A 10,405-nucleotide genomic window follows, 5' to 3' on the forward strand; every position below is an offset into this window, starting at 1 on the left:
CTTGACTCCACCAGGATGTGATGATCAGTATTATGGCCGAGTGACTCCTCGACGCAATCCGTATGTGCCTTGGTAATATGATGACGTGCGTGTAACACCCCGGACACACCCGCCAGTTACTGGTCGTTACTACCGATGCGATCTAGACCGGCCGCACAAATCAACACTAGCTTTCCTGCGCACTTTGTCCTCACACGCCCGCATCTGGGACCAACTTCACAGTCGGTCACCTATCCTGAAATTACTCCAAGCTAAGCACACCTAAATTACTCCAGAGCTTACCACTGGCCACATGCCATATTCTTTTTTGAAGGGGAAAAGAGAGCTCTTTCATTTATTCATAGCAAGTTTACAGTCATTCTCAATTATATGAAAGACATTCGGTGGCACATTCTGCAGTATATAAAAATCTCCATGAGCTCTAGCATTACCTGCTATCTCATGTGCTGGCACGTTGCACTCTTTTTTCAATTTTACTCACCATGCACAAACTAAACTCCCGCATTAGAGTCTTTGCTTCTTCATAAGTAGCCCACCACTTAGTGTTGTTTCTTTCTTTTGCATTCACAGCCGCAACGACGGCAGCACAATCTGATTCCACCTGTACCTGAACCTTGTTTATGTCTCGCAAACACTTGAGGCCCAGCAGCAGAGCGTTTGCTTCAGCTTCCTCTACATCAATACACATATGAAAGTGGCGGCCTACAGAGAAAAGAACTGAACCGGTGCTATCTCTGGTGACTGCCCCTGCCCATGCTGATCCCAAAGCAGATACAAAGGAGGCATCAACATTTAGCTTAACACACTCGCCTTGGGGTCTGTACCAGGCCACATGCCATATTCTCGTTGTTTTTTTAGGTTTTTTGTTTTGTTTTACTTTCTTTATATTTCTAGATATTTTATATTACAAAATACTTTACATAAAACATTTCAAAAAATGTGAATCATGCATTTGGAAAATGTTTAATGTGTATAGAAAAAATATTGACCATGTATTAAAAAAAGATGAATTTTTATCATGCATATAAATTTTTTAATCAACCATTTGAGAAAATATTGAACAAGTATTTGAAAAATGATAAGTGTGTATAGAAAGAAATTTCACCATGTATAAAAACATGATGAATTTTTTTATCATGTTGAGCAAGTATTAGAAAAATGTTAAATGTTTATAGAAAAAAATATTGACCAAGTATTAAAAAATGATGAAATAATTGGATCATGTATATAAAAATGTTAATCAAGTATTTAAAAAATGATGAGTAAGTATTTGAAAAATGTCGATCAAACATTTGAAGAATGTTAAACGTGTACAGAAAAAATGTTGACCACATATTTTAAAAATGTTGAAGAATTTTAGCTGCCGAGGTCCTCCCTTGCGCTTGTTCATTGATTCTTCTACGGAGCGGACGTCACCTCTGAATTGACACCTCTCGCCTACTATGCCATGAACTCTGCTGGTTGCCCGAAGATTTCTCCCCAAATCACGCTTTCCTCCGTTCATCCGCGCTCTTAAACCATTTTTTGAACAGAAGATTTCCATCATCATCTCTAGCACCCGATGTTGGACATACTAAATCTGAATGTCCCAAACGACCACATGGAAAACAGAAGTGGGGAAGTTACTCATATTGTATATCATACCAATCCTTGTCGTTTCTCAGTGTCAAATAAAAAAAATACATATCCTCAAGGGTTTTTACACATCAATTGTGACTCTAAGCACCCACCAGATGAATTGGCACAACTTTTGCTTCCTTATCAATTTGCTAGGCGATCGAAAGACCCCAAGTGCCGTTCCTCAGATTATAAGGAAGAATAATCACTCTTGCCCAAATCTGAAGTTTATCAAATTTGAGTTATGATGGGCGCATGCATTCTTCAAATTTATCCAGGATCACCGCGTGCTTGCTCACGTGCCATGACGATCCTTCCCAAACCGTGTCCATGTCACACAGGGTTTCGAATTCAGCGACAGGCATGTTCTCTCCTAGCGGACGAAAAACAAGACCTCTAGGGTTTCCCCAAGACGGGCGGAGGGCACGAAGATCGTCTGTATACGGGACAAATTACGGTACAAAATCTTCCCTTCCACCAGCCAATTATATTTTGCCCCGATCCGTACATCATCCATAAATAAGGGAGTTGCCTCCTCCTCTGCAACGTCCAACTTCCCCATCGCCTCCGCCATCTTCACTATCACCAAGCTGGACGAGCCAGCCTTCTTCGTGCCAATGCGGGAGGAGGGCCGATCCATCCCTTGCCCTTCGATCTAGCGCTCCCCTGTCGAGATCAGCGAGCGCCGACGAGTCCCCTCGATTCTCTATCATTCGAAGGAAAGTCGGGTAAGCTAGAGTAACCCGACTTTCCTCCACTCGTAGCCCATGAACAATGCTCATTTCAACTTTGAAAAGACCAATTTCAATTTCTAAAATACCAATTTCAATTTGAGAAGACTCATATTAATTCATTTAAAAAAAATTAATTTCACCTTTTTCGAAATAACTCAATTTCAATTCATAAGCTCCCTGACTTCCCTTCACTTTTTTACACAAGAAGAACATTGTAGCATGTTAGAGGATCAGGCTCCCTCACCTTTGTCCCCTTTCCCCACCCCACACGGCGCCGCGGCTGACCTCCACCTTGCTGGCTGGCCGCCGTCTCTCTGCGCGCCCAGCTCCAGCCCCCGCCCCCGCCTTGCCTCTCCGCGCTCTCCCTGGCCACCGCGCCGTCCACGCCGACTCGCCCCACGACGACCACCGCGCCGTCGCTCCCCCCTCATCTTGAATGCCGGCGTGGTGGCGCGCCACCGGGAGCTGCGCCTCCAGCCACCAAGATGGTCACCCGGTTTGCTGCTCTTCCCCCTCGGCACTGAAGATTTGCTTCCCTGTCTCGCCCCATTGGTCCTCGAGTACCAATTATTTGCAGGATCGATTCACCTCCAGCGAGAAGCCGGGGGGATTTCCACTTAGCCGGGAGCGCCACCCTCCACGCAGCAGCAGATGAATTTCCACTTAGGATTAGTCGGGCTGGATTTCAGCAAGCCAGTACTCCAATTTTATTAAGCCAGTACCCCAATTTCAAGTATATCTTCTTGTGCTTCCCAGAATTTATTTCGCAATTGCTGGGAATTTATGAGCTTATTCTTCATGTTTTTTCTTCAGGATGATCCAATATGCTGAAAAACACCAAGTGGAAATTGCATGGTTGCTTGACTTAGCATGCCCAGATGTTGCCAAGACGCAAGGATTGTTCGAAGCAACACCAACATATTTTATTCTTCATGACATGCACATACATCTTTCTCTGGAGCGCATTGCCAACATGCCTGATTACCAAAGCTACTTCGTCACCATTGCTTCAGTGTGTAGCCTCATCTCTGAGTACGAGGTGATCCACACCTTTGTTTGCTGCTTTCTTGGCATTGCCGTGGGATCCTGGACAGCAAACAAATGCTGGTACCAAATACCTAGCTAGCATTGATATAACTGCAACTATTTGTGTTCGACCTCTCAGTTGTTCGTGGACTTCAGTTGAGTTGAAAGCCTGGTCTCCATCGTTGTTCCTGGTCAACATTACATGTGGCTGATGATTTGGAGGATAACTGACGATAGACCTATTACTGCATGTTCGGTTATGCTACGGACCACTGAATTTTGTTCCACAGAAGTGAGCTCATGGAAGATATCTGGTTTCAATATCATTATCAGTATCCAAGCTGACTAATGCTACGCGTGCTCTGTTCCTGACAATACATATCTGCAATCCATGGCCGAGTGCTCTCCTGCTGAGATGCTGACTTTGGATCCTGGTGACAGTGTATGGATTCCTGTTGCATATGTTGTTGTTACCGATGGCGTATGGACCGTCATGTGCTTCTGGGTGTTCCTCGTTGTTCCACGGGCATTTCAGTTCCTTGATTATGTTGCCATATGGAGCTCCTGCAGTGTGGAGTTTTGTCAAGGCAAGTTGTCAGGGGATCCAGGCATCTGGGCCCTTCTCTATTTCTTCGGACTTTTCACTCAAGCTGAAGTAATAGGAAGGAGGAATGTTGTAGCTCCAACCTACTACCACGGCCGCTGCCATAACCATGCTCTGACAACGTCTCTGTCAACCAACACTATTACCTCGATGCTTTCTGTGACCAAGTGAACATCAGCGACGACTACTTCCTTGAGCAAGTCGGCGTCGTTTGCTACCTCAACCTCGCCAAGTTCCGCCTCAACTACGGCACCCACCGCCACCTTGGCGAAGTCATGAAGCATCAAGTACCATGGGATCCCGGTGGTTTCCACATTGAGTCGGCTTGAGGGCAAGCCGAAATTTAAGGAAGAGGGAATGTCAGCGGCCTCACTCTCTGTAGCTGGGCCGTACAGAGGGGCGCCTCTTGGGCCCGGGCCTGCCAGCAAACTACTACATGAGATGAGTACAAATAGAACAGAAAGGCATCTGAAGACGGGGACGAATGGAAGGGCTTCGGCCTCAGCTTGGCGTGGTGTCGTCTTCTCCGCTTTCCTATTCCTGTACGAATTCCATTAGGTTAGCTTCCAATTCCTCCATCAATGGCTTGCAACCTTTGAATCATAGCTGGGTTGTTAACATTTACCCTGATTCTTCAGTTCAGTTAAGTTGAGATGAGACAATTCCTCTGTCCCTGATCTGGAATCTCTTTTTCAGTTAAGTTGAGACACCCAATTCCTCTGTCCCTCTTCTGAAATTTCTTCTTCAGTTAAGTTGAGACACCAAATTCCTCTGTCCCTCATCTGAAATCTCTTCTTCAATCAGCTTGAGACAGAGCTGTTTGCTTCCCCCGTCCCGCAACGGCAGCCGCAACATCAGGTTCAGCAGTATCATCAGTTTCGCATAATTTCTTGAAAAATAAATAAATCTGTTGCCATTTCCTCAATCTGCTTCTTTTCCTGAACCAAGTTCCCCTCTGCATCTTTTAGTTTCCCTGATCTTATTTTCCCTCTGTCGACATGCGGCTTTTCGTTGAAAATACATATGGTGATTTGTTCCCCCTCTCTGATAGTAGTGACTCGAGCGCGTTGGCGCCATAGCATCTTCTCTTCTCTGTACAGATATATTCATCCAACTCCTTTGAGCTCTGAACCAGACTTCTGCCTTAGCTTCTGAGTTCTGAACTCTGAACCAGGTTTTTTTTTACTTCAGTTCAGTTAAGTTGGGACACCCAATTCCTCTGTCCCTCGTCTGAACTTTCTTCTTCAGTTAACTTGAGACAGAGACCGACAGAGATCGAATTTCCCGCAGCCGCCTCCCTCGTCCTCCTCGCCCCACCTTCAAATACCGCCCAGCCGCCAAAACCAACCGCAACCAAACCCAAATCCCAACCGCAACCAACAGCAATCTGGCATGGAAATCAACCGAGGGAGGCAGGCGCCCGCCGCGGCAGGCCCCCTCCTGCCGCCTCCAGGGGCCGTGCCGCCGCCGGCGAGACGCCGGCCACCTGGAGCTGCTCGGGGTGCTCCGCCTCTGGGCGAAGGGGCGACCCCGCATGGATGCTCCCGCCGTACATCCTCCTCGATGTGGACATATACGGCTACAACCCGCGACAACTCCTGGAGTCGCACGCGCCTGCCACCGCCTCCGACGGCTCGTCGGCCCTCTACTTCCTGAGCGTGGTCCGCGCGAAGACGGCGGGCGACTACAGAGAGAGGAGGAGCGTCCTCGGGGGGTTCTGGAGGTCGGATCGAGCCCCGGTGCCGCTCGTCTCCGAGGCGATTCAAGGTACTCGCCGCACCTTCTTATACACCGAGCTGGGGTCGCACGGGGAGAAGATCGGTACGGGGTTCATGATGCAAGAGCTCATCCTCGTCGGCGAGGAAGAGGCGCGCCAAGGCGGCGACGGATTGTCCTTGTGCAAGATCTACGTGAGTCCGCACGGAGGGAGGGACGCGCCCGGCGTCGCCAATCCCATCAACAAGAGGAAGATCGGGGAGCAAGGCGTCGCCAGTTCAAGCAAGAGGAGGAAGATGGTGGCCGGGGCCGCCTCCTTCTCCCCGGCTCCTGTTCGGGCCGCCTCGGCACCTGCGCCTGCTCTTCCGGTGAGGGGCTCCAGTCTGCCTCAACAAGACCCCTCCCCTGCGCCTGCTCTCCGCTCCGCCTGCTCTTCCGGTGAGGAGCTCCAGTCTGCCTCAACAAGACCCCTCCCCTGCGCCTGCTCTTCCGGTGAGGAGCTCCAGTCCTCAGCAAGACCCCTCCCCTGCGCCTCCTGTGGGGCAGGGCGCCTGCATCTCATCTGGGCCTCTCAGGCAAGCCGCCCCCACCTCCCCGAACGAAGCCAGGCGATTACTTGTTCTGGAGATCGGCAAGTCCCCCCTCATGGAACGGGGCAATATCTTGAAGCATATTATCTACGGTGCTGCCGAGATTCTCGGTGGGACAAAGCGAACTCTAGACTTCACCAATTTGGTCCTCTTCGAGAAGAAGAAGATGCTGGGAACAGAAAGTTTTCAAGGTAAACTACGCTGGTCCTTATTGTTGTTGCATACTTGGAGTTATTTGGACAATGGATGCGTTTAGGCTCTTCCATCCCTGACAAGTGACAACTACGCTGGTTTTTTATTTCTGCAGATATCTCAAGCCCTGCTCTGGATACCCATCACCTGTCATTCACATTTCAGGAGATAAATGCGGCGACATTAGGCTTCCGGAGAGATCACTTCCTCGGAGAAGGCAGGTCCGCTAAGGTGTACAAAGGTGTGCTGCTAGATGGCAATAATGTAAGTTCATGTGCTCTATACTTCAATAGACAGTTCAATTATTGAGCCATGTTAAGCTGGAAGATATTTTCCTTCTACAATAGACAGTTCACATGAATGACAGTATGATCACATGTTAAACTGAGTTCAACAAGTGATATAAGACATTTTAGGGCTGATTGAACTTCGGGTGTATCATAACAAGCATATGTTTGGTTTGTGTGAGATTATTGAATATGTTTGCATGTTTCTTGCGTGCTGTTGCTACCTTTCCTTTTCCTCTCAGTATTATCTTCGAAGTGCAGCAGCATATTGGAACAAAAAAAACATATCAAGTTTACATATTGATCATATTGTTAATATACAAATATTTTTACCATCTTCCATCCTATAAACTAACTGCAAGCCCTCTGATGTGCACACAAAACGTGCAATGTAAGTCAGTTTAATTAAAAGTTGTTCGGTTTTAATTTTGTATTGCTACAGAGATAGCAAGCATATTGTGCAGGTGGCCAACTGCCCCTACATCTCTAGTATCCAGATACAACTAATCTTAACACAATATAAGACTTTTTACTTTAAGACTTTTTTTTACTGCAAAAAAATGACTTGGTATTTTACTTCAAGATTCTACACACACTTGTAATTTTTGTATGTCAAGAACAGCCATAGCATTTCATTTCATATTTTTAATGTGGTCGACCGATTTCATGCTATGGGTTACTGAGGTTGTTTTTTCTGAGGAGATGGTGTAGTATATGATTCGCTTGTATGGTGCTGTCACAGGTAGCTATCAAGGTTCTCAACCCCAATGGATTGCACGGGAAGAAAGATTTCTGCACAGGAGCTATGGCGTTGAGCAGGATTTATCACCCAAACCATTCTAAAGCTTGGTGGCTTTTGCGCCGAGGATGATCATAGAATTTTGATTTATCAATATATGCCTTTGGGCTCATTGGAAAAACATATTTTCGGTATGGTACTAAACTACACAATATACTAATAATTCTGTTCTCTGCTTCCTTAATTTGTTGCTTAATAAGCAAAAGTTTGTTTAAGCAGAATTCTGTTTTGTATTTCATCTAGATCTTTCCCCACATAAGAAGGCGCTCGATTGGAATACAAGAATAAACAAACTTGCTGGAGCGGCTGAAGGCCTGAAGCACTTGCATGTTAACTGCAACCCACCAGAGATACACGGTGATGTGAAAAGTGGGAACATTTTGCTTGCCGAGGAATGTCATCCCAAGTTGTCTAACTTTGGCTTGGAAAAGTTAGGTCCACCTGGTGACAATACTCATGTTCCAACTAGAGTGATGGGTACACCTGAGTATGTTGCCAAGACGCAAGGATTGTTCGAAGCACTATCAAGTCAGATGTTTTCAGCTTTGGTGTTGTCATAGTGGAGGTTATCACAGGAAAGAAACGCTTAGGACGGAGACTTAGCAGAGCTGAGCCTACCCTTGCTGAATGGGTAAGCATCCACTTCCTGCGTTTTTCTTTTTGTTTTGAAGAACAATTCCTTTGCTTCTGCCCAAATGTAACAAATCTCTTTATCACTAGGAAGGTATTACTGCGATGAAGATTACTTAATGTGACTTCTGTTGCTCTATATTTCAGGCCATGCCTTTGAGCAGGAGATTGTTCGTGGACTTCAGTTGAGTTGAAAGCCTGGTCTCCATCGTTGTTCCTGGTCAACATTACATGTGGCTGATGATTTGGAGGATAACTGACGATAGACCTATTACTGCATGTTCGGTTATGCTACGGACCACTGAATTTTGTTCCACAGAAGTGAGCTCATGGAAGATATCTGGTTTCAATATCATTCCCAGTCCGATATGATCTAATCGCTGGAGGGGGGCAGTGTTGCCTGTAAAAACTATATAGATACATAGATAGAGTAGGAGCAAATTGTGATATGTGCTTGGAGACATAGTTATTGAGTATTATCTGCCATTTTTCAGGTGCTTATTATCCAACTGTTTCTGACTCTTATGGACCGAGTGCTATGGGCATGGTGTACGTAATATTTTACTAAATCGTGAATGATCATTCCGGTACTTTGTCCTTTTTACACTAGGCCTATAATAAGACACTGGAACATCATTTCCTTTGCAGTGCTTTTGCAAAACTCTTCACAAGGAAACAGAGCATCCTCTTCCCCTTGCTGTATAACAAAACATCTATCTGTGGTCACATCACCTTAGCTTTTTATCATCTTTCTAGCTAGAAGAAGAACCAGTCTCAACAATGCAGTGTTTGTCCAGAGAAATATGCTCAGCGCCCCTATCTTTTCTCCCCACCCTTTTTCTCCATGTGTGTGTTTGGATGAACAAAGCATCAGTTTCATAAGTTCTATTTCCACATGTTTTTCTTTCTTCCCAGTAGTTGATCTCTTTTGCTTTGGATCTTGTCCCAGATCTGCCATCCCTCCCCTCCCCTTGGCTCTCTTTTTTTTGTGGCTGATTTGATGGATTGGAGAAGAAGAGCTCTGTTTCCATATCAGCTTCTTTCCCCAACTTTTTTTTTTGGAAGAAACCTGTCCCAACTTTCTTGTGCTATTCAGTTCGTTTTTTTTTTGAGACAATTGTGCTTTCAGTTCGTGCAATCCATCAGAGAGTGCCTTAACCGGGTCTGCAGAATATTTGCCCTCTAAAACAAAACCGGGCCTGTTAGCCTGCGAATGGGGTGTGGGGGAGTGGACGTTCGCAGCGGGCCGACGGGGCAATTTGAATTTCATAGTTGGCCCGTAATAACAAGTAAAAGCAGGGAGCAAAAATGAATTGGAAAAATAAATGAAAGGGTGTTGACCTGATGACATGAAGATGTTCTTCCTCTTCTTCTACAATCCCCTCTCTCTGGTACGTGGCACCTGATCTGCAAAAATCGCCTGGATAAATAAAACTTGAAAAATATAGAAGACCGAGAAAATCCTGCCTTTCGTTAGTTTCTCCTCATCACCAATCAAGAGCAAAAATGGGAGCCATTTGACTGTTGGAACCGCCACTCCCTAGCCCTAGCTCTCCTCTCCCTCGCACCTAGCTCACTCTCTGTTGCCGTGGCTCGACCGAAAGGAGGAAGAAGAAGATCAGAAGAGTGGTGGACACACAAGTTTTTCCAGCGCACGAACGCTTCTTTCTTTCCTCGAGCAAAAACTCGACCGTGTCAACGAGCTACAGGGGGGGAACCAGGGTTATATACCCGCGAGCACTGACATGCCAGGTCTCTCCTCGCACCCACTCACCCACCCACTTCCCCACGGCCGCGCTCTGGCCGCGTCCACGCACCGCGCCCGTACGCGATCGCCACGGCCTCCCCGTGCGCCCGACGCGGTCTACCCCTCCTGGTTGCTCGCTAACAGCACGCCGTGGACCCGCGCACACACGCGCCGGCTCACGCACTCACACACGCACACCTACGCACGCACACCCCGTTGACCCGGCGCGTCCGGTGCGCGCCCATACACGCACCTGCCGTGCCAGGTTCGACGCCGCGGCTTATTGCACCCAATACTTGCGCCCTAAGCCGCGGCTCAGAGCAACCCGGCGTCCTCGATGTCGCCGTCCACCAGCAGTGCTCGCTCGCCCGCGGTGCCTTCTTCCACTGCGGGCAATCATGTTTGAAGTGACCCCGCTCACTACACTTGTAGCACCGGCCTCGTCTATTGCCGCTGAAGCCCG

General features: G+C 47.2%; 1 pseudogene; it reads left to right on the plus strand.

Moving 5' to 3' along the window:
- Positions 1-5,373: 5,373 nt before the first annotated feature.
- Positions 5,374-8,384, plus strand: LOC125554631 (annotated as a pseudogene).
- Positions 8,385-10,405: the final 2,021 nt, after the last annotated feature.

Source organism: Triticum urartu, chromosome 4, assembly GCF_003073215.2.
Source record: "Triticum urartu cultivar G1812 chromosome 4, Tu2.1, whole genome shotgun sequence".
NCBI classification, from domain to species: Eukaryota; Viridiplantae; Streptophyta; class Magnoliopsida; order Poales; family Poaceae; genus Triticum; species Triticum urartu.